The 17,400-nt window shown below is 46.9% G+C and overlaps 1 long non-coding RNA gene across 3 annotated transcripts; it reads left to right on the top strand.

Moving 5' to 3' along the window:
* The first annotated feature begins 58 nt into the window (after positions 1–58).
* On the top strand, positions 59–17,323 carry LOC147218085 (uncharacterized). Of its 3 annotated transcripts, XR_015108893.1 has the most exons (6): positions 59–130; positions 1,712–1,794; positions 11,860–11,915; positions 12,070–12,317; positions 14,303–14,530; positions 14,611–17,323. It is a non-coding gene; the product is annotated as an uncharacterized LOC147218085 (long non-coding RNA). The 3 variants fall into 3 exon arrangements; XR_015108894.1 differs by lacking the exon at positions 11,860–11,915; XR_015108892.1 differs by lacking the exons at positions 59–130; positions 1,712–1,794 and adding an exon at positions 5,366–5,816.
* The last annotated feature ends 77 nt before the right edge of the window (positions 17,324–17,400 follow it).

The raw sequence follows: 17,400 nt of genomic DNA, 5'->3' as shown, positions 1-17,400 counted from the left end.
GAAAAAAAATCAAAACAAACCCACGTGGCGCCAGAGAGGAAGTGACGTAGCACGTCCAACCCGGAAATACACAGGCGGACGCTACCCGGTGGGCTGACCGTGACATCGTTCTTCAACATATATCGACAAGGTAAAACAAATTGAGGGTATATTTACCGACGACCGAAACGATGAGCGCTGATTTTTCCGAGTTAACTGATTAAAATACTTTTACTGTTTTTACGATGCACTGGCGGGATAGGTGGCAATCATGCTAACAGCTAAAAGTTAAGCTAGCTGACAAGCTAGCAGTGGTTAAAGCGTCTAGCTTTTGTTTACCTAAATGAAAGTAATTATTTTCAGATTATCGGAGATAAGTCACTGAATACAAGAACAACCTCTTCGAACATCGCAGGATTTAACCCGGGTGAAAATATATGTCACGTTGTTATGTAAATACGGTTAATAAGAAGCACGTCCGAGTCCGAGCCTTTCAATACATGGATCGGTTTTTGGATCCATAAAAGTCCAGAACCATGAAAAAAGACATATTTAATATTTCACCCATTTTCTGAAACTTTCAATAAAATACCGTGTTTCCATGTATTTATAAAGCGTCTTATCATACGGCGCGAGTGGAATCCAACAAGATCGCTTTTAACAACGAGGTTAAATTGAAAGATAAATTCGGAAAACACTGAACTGATATTTATTTTTAAAGAAATCAGAAAAATTTTCTGACTGTGCATCTGAACCCTGTTAATGTTTCACAAACTCCTTAATCACATTGAAAACCCTGTTTGATCAAAGCAAAAACCCAGGGAAATAATTTTCTTACCAAGCAAAATGACAAAACAAGTCACATCCGCGGAAGTTATTCATATAATATAATTGATTTTTGGGTGAGATTATTAAAATTGACCCTTTAAACTTGTCAACATTGACTCAGTTCAATTCAGGTTTACATTTCTGCATGGTATGTATAGTCCTGATTAATTATTATCCACCTTTCCATCGTGTATTTGCAAGTGTTATTTGCAGTCCTTATGTCCTCTATTGTAAGTTGCTTTGGATAAAAGCGCCTGCCAAATGCAATGTAATGTAATGTAATGGTATTCAGGGTGCCATCTGACAGTAAAAGATAGGAGACAGGGAAACGTTGAAATTATGATCCCAAAACGGCCTGAAAATGAACTGAAAGGAATGACTTTTTATTATGATTATTTTCCTGTGCATCGTGTATTTGCAAGTGTATTTGCAGTCCCTATGTCCTCTATTGTAAGTCGCTTTGGATAAAAGCGTCTGCCAAATGTAATGTAATGTAATTATTTTACATGCGAAATACATTTGAATGTTTAAATACCCAACTTAAACCCAACTTACTACCCAACTTCTCCTTTCTACTATTATCTATTACTGTTATGTTTTTTACTTGAAACTCTGGCACAACAATTCCCTTCGGGATAAATAAAGTTGTTCTCATCTCATCTCATCTTAAAATACACCCATTAAAATGGCGGAAAATAGTTATATATTTGAAAGTAAAGCAAAATAAAATAAAAAAAAGACTTGGTGTGAATATACCAGCAGAAGGAAATCTTCATATTTTAATTCATTCATTCATTTATTCATAATCTTTGCCCCTTGTCCTGCATCCAGGGTCAGGGGATGCAGGATGATAACCCCAACTGCCATTGAGATGTTTCAAATATGTGTTCTTCCTGTGTTTCAGAATGGCAGAGGACTCCGTGGTGTCCACGGGCCTGAGCCCGCCGGCTCGGCTGTGGCGCCTCTTCTGTTGCCGAGGCCATTCGGGTGAGTGTTCCTCACACACACACACACACACACACGCCCAGCAGATCGAGAAACACGTCTCGTATTCACCATCGGGGGTGGAGGTTTGAATCTGCTGGTGGACTTTGGTTGTGGGCTCTTCATGTTCCTCCCCTGGGTTCTCCACCCGGGCACGGCTCCTAAAGCAAGATACTGAGAAACCATTGGTGTTTGAAAATTTTAAACCGTCGAAGAATGTCAACATGAACCAGATGTCTCCTGGTAAAGGGACGAGGAACCACCCAGACAGGATCGTGGAGCTGTTAGAACTGACACGGAAAGAACCTTTTGGAAGGAAAAAGTTCCTCTCCGCCCTCAAAAATAAATAACCACAGAGTGTATATCAGGCCAGGCGTGAGCAGATGCCAGAATCTCCTAAAGTGCTTCGTATCACTGAGGAGTGTTGTAATCTCCGCCCCTTCACACACACAAACACACACGTACACGCACACACTTGACATATTTGTGTGTAATCTGGTCTGCCGAGACTTCGTAGTCCAGGGTTGAGATGGGGGTCATGGAGTGAAAGCGCCGCTGCCCGTCGTGGGCTTCACACACACCTGGTTTGACGTCGGTCAGGTGGCTCTGGAAGGGCGACGGGCTCCTGGGAGCTGCGTGAAAGCTGCTTCCACGCCGTACAGGTGGTGGAAACCACATGTCAGGTGTGACATCGGGGAGAGAGGCGGGGTTTCACCTGTCAATCACAGGGTCCACGTGGACCTTCAGCCGAACTTTAACCCTCACATTCACACCTTCGGACGATTAACCCTCACAGCCTGGAAGGGATCCTCTCCGTCCCTGATGCTGTCTGAAGTTAGACCAGGAGTTTGGAAAGGTGTCACATTACACGCAAGAGAAGAGCAAACGCTGCTCGTCTGCCACTCCTTTTCTGGAGATCTTCTCCTTAAACTTTCCCGGACCTTCTCTGAGACAGACATCGCTGTTTACTGGGACTGTCTTCTGTCTGAGCTCCTTGTGCCGGAGCTTCTCCCGGCCTCTTGGTTCATTGCGCACGCGTTCCCTCCGTGGGGTTCTGCAGCCGGACCTGCTTTGACCCCGTGTCGACCCCCACATCGCACCTCCGCAGCCTGAGGGACCCGCAGAAGATCCAGCACGGCTCCCTCGTGGTCCGAGTCCGTTTTGCAGCGCCGCCGCCCCCCCTGGCCGGGCGCTGAGAGCTTCAGATGTCGTTGCTGAACCTTCCTGATTAGAAAAGAGGGTTAAAAACAGCCTCTCCAGCAGCGGCGGGCAGGAAGTCCACTCAGACGGCCGCGCTGAGCCGCTTCACTTTCACACTCCGGAGCCCCGAAACAATGGGAAGGCGAAAATTGGCCCTTGGCACGCTAATATAGAGAAGCATTTACATTTTTTTTTTTTTTTTTTTTTTTTTTTTATTTATCGTTGTTTTCTATTGCTTTTTGTCCCTGCAAGCTTGCAGAACCCCCTGGAGATCGCTCCTCCAGGACATCCATACCTAAGTTTTGTTTTGTTTTTTTAATTTCTGGTGTCAGCAGGTCTGCCACTCCATGCAGCCCTACTTAAGAAGCCCCCGGCTGTGGCCCTCGGAGCTGTGACTGGCCGTGACCCCCCTCCCCTCCCCTCTAAGATTCCCATAGCGTGCTAAAGCCTTGTACCAAAGTTCCTCTTTACAATACGTGTGTGACTAAGATCAATAAACATCCCCCGCCGCCCCCACCGCCCCGTCTCTGCTCCTAAAGCGAAAGTTATGCAAAGCCTGCCTTTCGTGCCTCGGTGCCCTCCTGCCCCCCCTCCGCCGCCCGCACAGGAAACCCACCCCCCCCCTTCCCCGACAGGAAGCCATGTTGTCCCAGTGTGCTCGGAAAAGGCCCAAACGATATCAATTGTGGAAGCGATGTTTACCTTTTCCAGTCTTTCTCTTTTTCTTTTTTGAATGTTAATCTCCAGCTCCCAGGCCGGTGGCCAGGGGAGCTAATGGCTAAATTGCACGGGGCCGGCGTGCTGAGTGGCTCTGGGCAGGGCCCGGTTCGTTCACACGCGACGCCGACTCGCCTTCCAAACCCCCCCGGCCTAGTTTGCAAAGAAAAGGGATTTTAACTCCCCCCCCCGCTTACTCCTCCGTCCGTTCATTTCTCTTGATTTGTAATTGCAATGATAATATATTTTATTCCAGTCATATACGTACGCAACGTTCGAATAACACGCTAACTGACGCGCAGATCTTCAGCGGAGAATAGCCGGTTTCTGGCGAATTCAAGCTGAGGTGGATTTGACAGCTTGTAGAAGTCATTTTCTGGCTCATCCTTAATCCTTGAGATGTGTTTTGAATTTTTAAGCTAATCTCTATCAATTTTTTTTTTTCAAAATGACTAGTGAGCCAACCCTGTCTGGTAATGTAAAATGCTAATCAGCCAAATACATGCAAATACAATTTCGTCCGCGTCTCGCTTATTGGAAAAACCAATGTTGACGTTCGGATGCTAATCCCGGACATGATACAAGAAAGTTTCTTCTCACGAGCTTGCGTAAACCGAGCCGCACGCTAGCGCTAACTTTACCCCCCCATAGGTTTGTGTAAGCCGAGGGCCGGGCCGGTGCACGCCGGCCGCCGTTCATTAGCTTGTTTGACTTGGAATGCTGCCCAGCCCATTCAGATTTGTTGATTCGCAGCACGACAGAACACTTCCTCCAGATAATGGCCCTGTCGCCTGCCACCGCCACGACGCTGACGCTCTAATTGCTGTTCACACAGGTGACCCCCCCCCCCCCCCCAATCCCATTATAATCCTGTCTGCATCCACGGCAGATTAGGATTATCTCCAGGTTCCATTGAACCGGAGTTTATATATCAATAGCGCGGCGACTCGGCCGAGCAGGTAGCGGCGTTTTCTGCGCGGCGTTGGAATCAGGTCTCGCGTGAGAGTCCGCGGCACCTCAGCCGTCACGCTGACAGTAGCGTGAGACCGAGCCTCGCCATCTCCCGCTTAGCGTGAGAGCTCAGGATGGTTGGGGTTGAAGGCCAGGTTTTTCCAGTTTTTCTTTCTTTTCTTTTTTTTTTTTTTTTCTCCCTACTTCTTTTTTTTCTCCCGTGCTTAAACTTTATTGAGAACCTCTCAGATGGTCATTTCGAGCCTTTGCTCAGAGACGGCTGTTTTTCTTCTGTGTCACTCCCCGAAAGAAAAAAAAAAAAAAGAAGGCCTGAACTTTGGACACCCTCCGGAGCGCCGCCGTCCTTTTCTAACTTCTGTTTTTTTTCCGAGGGGATTCACATGTGAGCCCGCCGTCTTTTAAATGGATGAGAGTGCGGCGGCGGCCCAGACTGGGAGCCTCCTCCTCGGTTTAGAAGATCAAGTAAATATTTAGAAAAAGAAGATTCCATCACCGGGCTCACATTTTTTAATTCGCCGCCAAAGGTTTCCGTGGCTCGGCCTCCGGCCGCGCTCTGACCCGAGGACGCGTCCGGATGAAATGATGAACCGTGAAGGGCGAGAGGCCGGGTCAGTCGTACCACCGCATTCGGAGATCCAGTTGGTCCGTGTAGGGTCTTCAGCGAACAGGACGGAGAACCTGGTTAGAACCCTGGCAGGAGAACACGCATGTAAATAGAGGATTGTTTGAAGTGAAGCTCCAGTTGAAGCAGCTGTATTTCATTGGAAAGTTCTGGGTACGCTACCGTGGTGCGCAGGGCGGTCCGGCTGCCAACGAGACCAATGGATCCAGCGGCGCTGCCCCTGAGGGGAAGTTGGGTCCCTGAGCGCAGACGGTCACAGCGCCTCCACATGGTGGGAGGGAGTACTGCACCAGCGAGAAGGTCTGCTGCACCCTTCTTCAGGGCAAGAAGTCCAGCGTGAAACCTCTGAGGGACTCGTGGAAAGGTCAGCTGGCAAGCGGACGATCATCACGTCTTAGCCGAGGTTGGGTTGGAGGCCCTGCCGCTCCCACAGGTGCACCTGAACCCTGACCTGAGCGGATCCGAGGAGCCTACAGCGCCCCCTTGTGTTCTGGAGGCCCATCGGTCTACCCCAGTGAGTGCTATCCGGTACTTCAGCTTGTTTGCACGAATTGTGATATTTTGAACCGCCGTTCGATTGTCGCCATGATGAAGGAGCCCGTTTGGAGCGGGGCAGGGACTATACATGCTCCAAGGGGATTGGGCTGAGCCTTCTGCAATCACAGCATGGCCGCCGAGGGGTTTCTTCTCAGCTCATGCATCCAAGCGTTTTGTCCAGGCCTGTTGTGCAATCGCAGCTCAGCGACTCTGTGCCCTCGCCGCTCCGGTCGCTTCCACATTTCTTCTCCCGTAGGCAGAAGTCACTGCCGGCGGCGAACCGTCCGCCTGCCCGTCTTGTGACCCCGCGGCCCGGCGCGGCCGTCCCACCCCCGCCGGGTCGCCCTGTTCCCACGCCTCCTTCGGGGGCCGGGGTGTTTCCAGGAGGTGAAAATAGCCCCAGGACGTGAAGGAGCAGTTCAGGACGGCTGGAGATTGATAACCAGACTGGCTCGCTCTGATTGGACGCCGGCGGGGAGACGTCACCCTGCCCCTCCGCTGATGAGGAAATGCCTGGAGATAAAATTGTGCCTCTCAGGGGCTTTTTCTTTTTAATCAGCGGACATGTGAACCGTGTTTGTTTAGTCAGGCCGGTCGCTTCGTCGTGTTTTTCGTCCCGAACCGACGCCACCATCTGTTTATCTGGGGGCAGCCGCCGCTCGCTAGCAGCAAGTTAAACTTGTTACGTACGTTATTTTCCCCGGCCGGGCTCTCGGACTCGGCCAGGAATGTGCTGCAGTGTCTCTTTCTGTCCGACACAATGATAAAAACAACAGGGCCTGTAAAAGAGGGGCTCTCCCCCGTCACGGAGCGGGGTCATTCCGGGGCGAGCCGCCTGGAAGCGCCGCCTGGTTACTGTTTAGCGCGAGAGGGGTTGACTTTGGACCACCCGCCGCAGCGGGCCGGGCGAGGAACCCGCGGGTTACGTAACGCAGACACCAGATAAGTCAGCAGTCGCGAGTCAAAGGTTCGAGGGAAATACTTCGGTCTCAGCGCGATTTTAGGGGATGCCGGCGTCCGACGGCCGTGGGGTCGACATGTGCAACTAATCCGATGCGTTTCCTGGAAAAATCCCCTGTCGTCCTAGAAAGTGACCTCCAGGTTTCTTCCCTCTCTCTCGCTGTCTCGCTCCTTTTTTTATTTCCTTATCGGAGCTCATGAAAAAAAAAAGATAAGAAAGTAGAATGTAGAACATTCCGACCTTTACATGGAAGCCGTACTCTGTGAGCAGAAAACACAGATGAAGATTATTTTTCTACAAAGGTCAGCTGGCCGGTCTTCCGCGGGGGGACCTGCTCCGGGATCGCCGGTGTGTCGGGCTCTTCGTCCGACCAGATCTTATCTCGGGAGACTTTTGGACGCAGCAATTATCAGAAACACAGGAATAGAACCCGGCCTCCCTCTCTGGTGTCTTCAAACCACGTCTGCAGGGCTGGGAGTGGGAGTGGGAGTGGGAGTGGGAGTGGGAGTGGGGGTCCTATCAACAGTACAGATTAAATATTACACGATTGCGGGAGCTTCATCAAGGCTAACGGCTAACAAATAACATGTAGATACATGTGGGACACTTTGAGTTGCAATAGATTTTGAAAAAAATAGACACATTTGAAATGAATCCATGATCTGCAGGAGTTACAGTGTGTGTGTGTGTGTGTGTGTGTGTGTGTGTGTGTGTGTGTGTGTGTGCGTGCGTTATCAGCAGCAGGATGATGTGCAATTTGACTGACGGATTAGCGGCAGATAAAGTCCGCTGATACCTGACGCTCGAGACGGTTGACAATAGAAGTTGAAGCTGCTTTAAGCTAAAGCTAAAAGCAAAGCATTGACTCAAGTTTAAGTCTTAGCTGAAGACAGTTTGATTGGTATAACCGGGTCATGTGACTACCTGTGTTTTGTTTCGTCATCCCCTCTTACCAAATGAGTCTCAGGCCGGGCGGTTAAATACATGAACTTGTTAGTAATAGCTTTGTGATTCAAACTGTCACGAGAGCCACCTGGATCCAGTCTGCTGCAGGCTTTACGCAGGACCAGCTGGGACTCAAGGAACTTGTATGACCTCCTGGCCCAGGTTTTGGGGCTGCGTGTCTCAGGAGGTCAGAGTGATCCTCTTGGAACTGAGCGTTCCCGGTTTGATGCCAGAGCTCCTCCTTGGCCTCCTAGGAGTGTCATTGAGCCTCCGAGGCTGCTCGGTCCACGCAGAGGTCACTTTTGGCTGATGTACTCAAAATAAAGGGCTTTCCTCTTCTTGTTCTACCTGAGCGAGGCCGGCGTCAAGATGAACACAAAGGATTTCTGGTATCCGGCAAGGCCGCCATGGCCGCAACCAGGGAGAAACTTGCCATGATGTAGAAGACATCTTCTGATGTGGCGTTTGTCTTTTGGCTCAAAACTCAGACACCAGCTTTCCCAGCGATGTACAATTCCCTGGACCGGCCAGGCACGGTACCTTTTGAGGAAAAGACAACTTCAAGAAAACGAAGCAAGACCAGACTGAAGGAGGTACGAAGTATCAAGAAAGTCAGCGTCGGCGCTGCCGGCAAAATGTAAGCCTGCTCATCTGGCAGTCGTAAGGTCGGGCTACTTTGTTTTGAATTGGACCTTTGGGCTCAGGGCCGACGGAAGGCCGACGGAAGGTGGCGAACGGGGCGTCATCCTGATCCCCATCTCTCGGCCGCTCTGTAATTAGCGCGCCGCTCCGCAGGCTTACATAAACAGCACCTTTCACAGGAGGCGGGAGCTAAACCGCAAGCGCCGCTTACGCCCAGAGTCCCCGCCAGTAAACGAAGACCCGGCTGCGAGTCCACAAAGGAGAACGAAGCTCAGATGCCAAGCTGGAGGCCTGCGGCTCCTTTCTGTACACTATTGTTTATTGTAAAACCGGGGGTTTATTGTCTTGTGTGATCGCCTCGGCCGATCGAGCGAGCGTTTCCGCACAGACGGGACAGGTAGCGGAGCTTTGTCCGCCCGCCAACCATTACTCCGCTTTTTCCATTGTTTCCACGCCGTTATTTATTTGTGCGCCATCACGTCGGATGAAGCAGGATGTGAAGTCTGACGTCGCGTCATCCGAGAGGCATCCGGGCCCGTCGGGTCGCCTCGGGGGCCGAAGGCCGGCCAGATTTACGCGACGCCCAAAATTAGCTTGGCGCAGCTGCTGAGTCCACCGGAGGGCAGCGCGGAGTTCCTGCCCAGACAATAACAAACATGGCGGTGGCGGAGAAGCCGCTGAGAACGTCCATCCTAAGAATGAGAGCATGGACGGAGAATCCTTTTCCCTCGGTCGTACCGACATCACGCTGCCTTCTTCTTTACCCGTCCTCTCGCTGGTGGCGCTCGATCCTTCGGCGTGAAGCCGGCCCCCGACAGGACGTCTGCTCCGTTTGAAGCGCTTGGCTCTGCGTCCACGAGCTTGAAAAACCAAATATCCTGAACATCCCTGATGCCTGAACAACACCGGCGTCCATCTTGGCATGTAGACCGAAAAGTCATCTCTTGAATGTGGAAGTCCGATCGGTAAAGTTGATTAACCGATACTGGTATTGATCTGGAGAAGGATCCGCTTGTGACGACTGTCACATTGATACGGCCATCATCTATCTCAGCGTCGCCTGAAGGTCTCCTGAACATTTCAAGAAGGACCTCCATCCTAGTGTCCAATCAGAGACTCTTGAGTTTCACAAGTTTAAAAAAAAATGAAGTTTTTATTTTGGTAAAGAAGTTATGCTAGCTTAAATCCAAGTTTAGCTAGTTGCAGTCTTGGTTTTGGGATCTACTCCAGAGGTTGCGCATCCAGTAGACAAGTATCTCCTGCGTGCCGTGAAGATGCCATGGAGCACCGATCCTCGTCCATCCTTTCCTGTCTGAACCCCTCCTTGGGTTTCACCTTCTCCAAAAATCCAGATCCTCTTCATCTAGAAGCAGGACTTCTGCTCCGGAAGGTGCGCGGACCTTCTCCGGCCGAGCAGCAGCTGCTACCTCTCAGATGTTGCGGCTGGGAGAAGAAGAAGAAGAAGAAGAAGAGGAGATGGATGGGCCTGTTCCTCCCCGGAGGCTGAGTCACACATGGCCCGCATCCAGCCGGCGAGGATTGCTTTCAGGCCCGTCGGTTCGCCTGTCATGCTTGAAGGATCGCTTCCAGCTCAGTTTATCTTAGAGCTGCACACACACACACACACACACACACACAGCTACCCGGTTCGTCTGGTTGACTGATATGTGTGTGTGTGTGTGTGTGTTATTAAGAAGCTCACCTGTTGGGAGACTTTAAAAAAAATGGAATTAGCACATACTAACACTACAATTGCTTCCTCCCAGCTCGCCGCTCCAGGCGGCGCTTTGCATGACAAGAGGCAGTTGTCGTGCCAACCTCCCCCCCCATGCGCACTTATCGCATTTGTGTGATTGGCCCATTGGTGTGTGTGTGTGTGTGTGTGTGTGTGTGTGCTCTATCACACACTGGGGGGGGGGGGGGGGGGGGGGGGCTTAAAGATAAGTGAGAAGTCCAGTCGTGCACGGCATCCGCCCCCTGTGTTTATATGTAATTATCTTGTGCACAAGAGTGTGTGTGTGTTGCGTGATTGTGTCACCCTCAACTGGGTTGCATGCTTCTGTGTGTGTGTGTGTGTGTGTGTGTGCGTGCGCTCCTCTAAGGCCCTGCCATTCTCAGCTACCGGGCCTGAGATCTGTAGGAGGCCATTAAAGACTTAAGTGGCTCCCAGCAGCTTTATTATCAAAGGGATCCTGAGCTCCTCAGACCCCCCAACACACACACACACACACACTCAGACACACACATGCACGCACACCCCTTCGCCCCCAGCTTGACTTTCATTAGCCCGCTAATGTGCCACAGGCGATACAGCGAGGCGGATTAACGCCGGCCCTGTGTGAGAGCTTTCCAGGCCGCTGCGCCGCCGCCGCCGCCGACACAGCGCTCCCCGGTTTGAAAAACAAAAACAGAAACAAGCTGCGGAGGAGGAGGAGATAAAGACACATCCATCAAAACAAGGGTGGAGCGTCTCCCGTGTTATTAAGGACGGGAGTTTCACGGCTTCATTGCAAATAAACTTTTTTTTTTTTTCCCCGCTGCAACCACAGTATCATTAGCTGTATGAGCTGCTCTGCACAACATTCATTAACATATCAGTGCCGTGTAGCTTCATAAAGCGGGAAGATTGTTGCCAATATATTCTGCATGTTTTTGCTTCAAAACTCTCGCCACTTGTCAGCGTAATAGAGGTGTAATGACTTTCATTTATTTGGCTTCATGCTTTCCGCTGACAACATTTTTAGAGCCAGTAAACACAGCCGTCTTTCCGTCGTCACGCTGAAGCTAAGCGCTACGTAGCTTCGTCTTAGCTTTCGCTTGTCTCATTATCTCCGTCTCTCGGCGCCTTTCTTATCGTCCCTGTTAATATTTTTCCATGGAGGGGTTTTTCACTGTACTTCATATTTCCTGCTCTGGGTGGTGCAAAAACATTTATTTTTATTACTTATTATTATTATTTATTAAGAAAAAAACTTCCTCCGTAGAGCTTATGCTACGTCGCACCCTACCATTCGAGAAGCAATGCCGCATGGGAAACTTTTTTTTTTTTAAAACATTCATTTTTGATTTATATTTCAACCCATTTTTTTATTTTTTATTTTCATTATTTATTTATTTTTTTTTTTTACAGTAGTTTAGCATGATTTTGGACATTTCTCACCTCCTCTTTGGTGTCACATCGCACCCCACTATTTGAGAAGCAATTCATCAGAGCAACGAGTCCAACAAGAAATTTAAATTAAGTTTATGAGTTAAAGAGGAAGGACAGATGCGTTTATTTAACCTGAAAAGATGTCCTCGTTATGAGTTTATTTCCATAGATTAAAATACACGTTTTATCAGATGAGAGGATTTTTGCGTGTGAATGGCATCAACCTGCTGCCGGAAAACACTTTTAGGTGAACACAACCACAACAACCACTACGGTGACAATAATAATGAATGAATAGTTAAGTGTGTTTCCCCTCCCCAGTGGACTCGGCCCGTGCACGGACGGCTGGAGACTCGTGCACATGTGGACACCCACAGGTGGGTGCGGATGCCCCTAGTGGCCAGACGGTGTAATTACAGGCCAGGAGCCTGAGAATATCAATGATTAATTACCGCACGCACACCTCTTTATGTGTGTATTTATGAGAAAGACGTCGCTGGAGATTAATCTATAAATCCATTAATCCCGTAGAATTCATATGAAGAGTAATCCCGCTGGAGCCGAGCCAGGGGAACGCTGGATTAGGAGCCGGCGGCGGCGGGCCGGAATCAGCCGTGCACCCGGAGCCGGCGGAGTGTGTCCATGTCACACACCTGATGACAGGTCACGGGACGCCCCCGCATAGATTGTACATAATCCCATCTAATCCCCGGATTGAGTTGGAAACCTAGCGGAGTGGATCGAAGAGAAGACGACGTAGCTTTGACGGCGACTTCCAGGTGAGTCAGAGGTTTATTTTAGTCGCCCCCACAGTCACACACCTTCCGTGTCACGCTAGCCGACCGTAGCCAATGTGGGGGGTCCAGATCAGCTCCTTCAAAGGTGCGTGTGAACTTTTACCCCCTCATGAAGGAAGGCGGTGCAGGAGGAGGAGGGGAGGGTGCATGTTTTGTAAAAGGCTGACAGAAGAGGAAACAGCCATCGGGGTCAAGAGGAGGTGGAAGAGCTGCTTGTATCTGGAGGTGTTTGGCTTCAGAAGCAGCAGCAGCAGCAGCCTGGGGGTGCAGGGGGAGGAGGAGGAGGAGGAGGGGGTTCCACCTGATCTGACTGCTCATCTTCACCTCCTTCCAGACTGTCAGTTCACCTCCTGCACCCCCGGCCACCAGGGGGCGCCAGATCTGCACCACCCACCCGAGTTTACAGATATCCCGCGTTACCGCGAGTTCTCAAATCTGTTAAAATATCATCCTGCGTGTGTGACGGCGCCCCCTGCTGGCCTTCCCTCCGCAGGGGCTTGTTTTGGCCGTGTTTCTCCCGTTTCCATGCCGACCACCTTTAACCGCTCTGTCGGCACACGTGTCGGGATGATGTCGGCCTCCCGCCGCCCCGGGGGCGGAAACGCAAGTCCAGGCCGCCGCCATGCCTGCAGATACCAGAGGGGAGCCGCCATCTTGGGGGGGGGGGTTATTTGATTTTATTTTTTTATTTTTTAGCACTTTTTCCCTTCAGATTTTCAGTTTGTTCTCTTTATTTAATCCCCGACAGACGAGCGGACAACCAGTTGTTTCTGCTTTAAAAAGAAAAACACACGCTCATCCGCCACCCAGTCAGGAATTAAATCAAAGAAAGGCGACAAAGTAGAGTTTGAAATAAAACCACGCACCAAAGATGCTCCAAAAAGGGGATTTTTTTTTTACACATAACTCAAAAAAAACAACTTTTTCTCGCATGGCGTTTCGTGCAAACATTCCTTCCTCAGATGCTTAAAGAGAATGATCATGTGATTGATTCCCTCCTTTCTATGGGCGCCTGTTGTTCGATATATCCTGTCATATTAAACATTATAACACCATAACATTATCTTCACTGTTTTTCACGAGCTGACCCACGTATGTAAAAATATATATAAAATATATATTATTCGTGTCGGCTCTCGAAAACGGGGACGATAATGTTATAATGTTGAAATGTTTGATATGACATCCAACAAGAGGCATTCAAAAGAAAAAAAATCAATCACGTGATCATTCAAATGTTTTTTTGTGTTTTATGTAAAATAAATCATTTTACTTTTTGGTGCATTTTTGGCGTGTGGGTTTTTTCAAACTCTACTTAAAATAACACACAAACAAAATAAGAATAATAAGAAGAACAACTTTATTTATCCCGAAGGAAATTGTTGTGCCAGAGTTTCAAGTAAAACATAACAATAATAAATAATAGTAGGAAGGAGGGAGAATAAGATATACAAATAAAACCGTAAAGTGTCAAAGTCAAGGCTCTAAAGTGTTTTAAGGTCTTAAAAAGTACAAAGATTTGAATATGAAATTTTTATATATAAATATAAGATTTGCATAATGCGTGTAATTTTTTGTAGAAAAAAAATTTGAATCTCATCAGAATATATCTATTACATATTAAATAATTATTGAATACATAATTAATCCAATTAATGGAATTCTGTGATATCCTTTCGTACAGTCATTTATTTCTGTTTGTACAGTTTTTCTTTTTTTTTCCCCTTTTTGAATTTTTTTTTTTTAAATTTTATTCATGATGTTCACAGTTTTGATGCTGCTACCCCATGTGACCCCCAATCGTCCCTCGGGGAAAAATAAAGCTTTTCTAATTCCAATTTATAATCCAGACTCCAGATTAGTGATCAACAAAACCAAGTGAACGGCGCCCCCTGGTGGCGGAGCAGCACATCTGCCCCCAACATCTGCTGGGGGCAGATGTTCTGGATTCTTTCCATTGATTTCAGGTCCTGGTCTTCAGCTTCACGGTGGTCACCTTATAATCCTGGCCTTCATTTCCGTCCCGGTTTCCTGCTGACGTCTCTGACGGCGTCCCGTGTCTGCGGCCGGCGAGATGTTTGATTGACAGCTGGGATTTTATTTGTCTCCGACGGCGTCCAGGAAGTAGTACCCCGGCGGAAGGGGGGCGGCTTCCTGTTCCTCGCCGTGTTGTGACAAGGATCTCAGCCCGAGAGGTGAGCGCGCTGATAAAAACGCTGAGTCTGCGGTTGACCTCCGACCCCGCTAAAAGCCACTTCCTGTTTCCTCCTTTCAGATGGCGTGCAGAGTCTGGACGTGAACCCGTGACCCCGCCGTCCTCTCGCTGCCACGTCTGCTGCACGGTTGTTTCTCCATCACCCTCTAGAATAATCTGCATTTCTCTACTCGACGGGATGGAGTCGGATAACTCAGGGGTAAAACGTTATGTGCAGAAATATTCAAAATAAATTCAAATATCACCAGATTAAATTCTGTGATCATGTGTCAGAAAAGGCCCGAAATAATGAAATTCGGTATTTAAAGACGACAAAGACTTCAAAACATCAAAAACGTCTGAGTGAAGAGTCCAAGAAAATGCTTGGAAAGACTGTCCTGGCCGGGATTACCTCCTCAGATTACACCTGTCACTCAGATTATCTGGAGATTTCCAGTCCGGAATCACGTTAATCTGGACCCGCGAGGAGAATTCTCAGGCTCTTGGTCGAAGCGTCTCATGAGCCCGCGAGCCGTAATCTCACCCAGTGTTTATGTTCAATCTCAGTGGCCCGTGATTATATTCCCACCAATCTTCGGCTTAAAACGGGCACTTTTCACAGATTTGTCACAAACGGCTCCGTTGTTCTCTGAGATGATGAGGTCATCGGTGAGGCTTCGAGATGGATGACAGGGTGAAAAGATGATCGTTCTCCGTCCGTTCATAATCTGATATTCCTGATTCCGGACCGGAGCTCGGGTCCAACCAGAGCTTCCTGTCCAAACACAGCGCCCGAATTTGCGCTCTTTCTCCTGGATTATAATCCTCATGCAGCCTAAAGCGGCCAAACATCAACAAAATACCTGAGAAAGACGAGAAAGCGACCGCAATGGAATCCTTTTAGCTGAGCTTTAAATTCAATCCGTTATTTGAAAGTCAAGTTTCTGCTCATTATCAAAAACACCAGGATGATTTCAGTAAAGCTCTGCTGGATTTTACCTTTGTGCTACTTTCATTCAATTGATTAAAGTATGATTAAAAAAAAAATTATTGAATAAAGTACAATTTTATTTACCGTTTTATCATGTGTTCCGATTTCACACACACACACCTCAGTGCTATTTATAGTAATGTCAATCTGTATTTCTTCCATTGCTTTCACACGTCCTATAGACTGTTTTTCTGTGTATGAATATATACAGTACTTTCAGTGAAATCTGTGCAGTCATTTATTTGAAAAAGAAAACCGACCCATGAAGCTGACACTCCTTCTTATATCCACATATAACTACTGTCGGAGATGAAAAAGTCATATAGAATAGAAAAGGATATTCCTTGAACGAGCCTCCCGAAGGGAAATTTCAACCAGTCACTGCAGAAAGTGGAGAGTGCAAGAAAAGTTATCAAAATTAGAAAAACCAAGAATAAATAACAAACAGTGTTAACAGTATAAATAAACAGGGAGAACTTGGATTTACAAATTGCACGTAAACATTTATTTTTTATCATTCTGTTGTCTGTTTTTATCCTTGTTCATTTGGCTCTGGATGTCTTTTGCTATCTTTTAATTGTGTCCCTTTTTTATATTTATGCTCATATTTATTGACATTATTATTGTTGCGCTGCTTGACAAAAGAATTTCCCCTATGGGGATCAATCAAGTATTAACTTGTCTTCATATATAAACAGTAAAAACATGTTCAAATAAAGGCTGCGACAAGGATTTCGCTGCGTATTCGCATGAGCGATGAAAAAAGAAAAGAAAACGGATCTTTCCGGTCAATGTTATGTAAGGTCTGGCCAAGTTCTTCATACATAAAAACAGAATGCAAAATTGTTCCCCCAATTTTTCGGTCTTTATAAACGATTTTGAATTACATATAAAAGAAAAACTTGAAACTTATGGAAAAATCCAAAAAATATACAGTTTTATGACTGATATTCCTTTAGATCCACCAAGTTTAATACATATTACCATTGCCATTTTTTTTTCTTCATTTTTTTATTTTGTTTTATCATTATTATTATTATTATTATTAAAATAAAAAAACACACAATTTTTTCAACTTTGTTGTTATTATTAGAATTATTTTTTGTTCATTTTTCGCAGCCTTTTTTTGTTTGTTTTATTGTTAATATTATTAATTATATGCTTTTAATGTATTGATATTGTTCCCCCCTTTTTTCTAGAATTAAACATTTCTCACAGGCCTTTAATCTTGTTTACTCTTAGAGTTAAGTGATTGCATACAAAATGAAATGTCTTTATCGATGGCTGGAATGCAAAACCTATCTGGAAAAAAAACACTTTTTTCAGGAAATGAAAAAAACGTTTCAATTGATTATAGTATGGTCTTTGTTAAAGATATTCAAGAATATTCTATTGTTCACAGACTATATTTCTATGTTATGATTTAAAAATACATAGCATGTATTTTTACCACTGACAATGCAGATAAGTGTTTTTTTTCCTATTTTTTCTGCTTCATTGTGCACATAGGAGTTTTGTCATGTGACATTTATGTCAAAAGAACGGGCAGGATTATCTTGCAGACAGACTTAAAATATGGAGCCATACCATTTCTCACAGTTTAATGCAAAAAACCCAAATCGAAAAATTTGCAGATGGGAGGTCTTGCATCCAGCCATTGTTGTGTTTCTTTGTGCCTGTTCATATTATCGACATTCGATTCTATTTAGCCACGTTTGTTTGTTCATGTGTTTTGCCTGTTTATGTTTAATAAAAATTGTTAAAAAAAATAAATAAAAAAAATAAAAAGTAAAAATTGAAAAAGCGGATCCTTCCGGGTTCTTCGGGCTACTTCCTGGTTTCCCCCGGGGGGTTCCGTCGACATCCTATCATCCTATACC

Source organism: Fistularia commersonii, chromosome 27, assembly GCF_037954325.1.
Source record: "Fistularia commersonii isolate RoL2024-O1a breed Wild chromosome 27, RoL_Fcom_v1.0, whole genome shotgun sequence".
Classification (NCBI taxonomy): Eukaryota; Metazoa; Chordata; class Actinopteri; order Syngnathiformes; family Fistulariidae; genus Fistularia; species Fistularia commersonii.
This window is presented reverse-complemented; position numbering and strand designations above follow the sequence as displayed.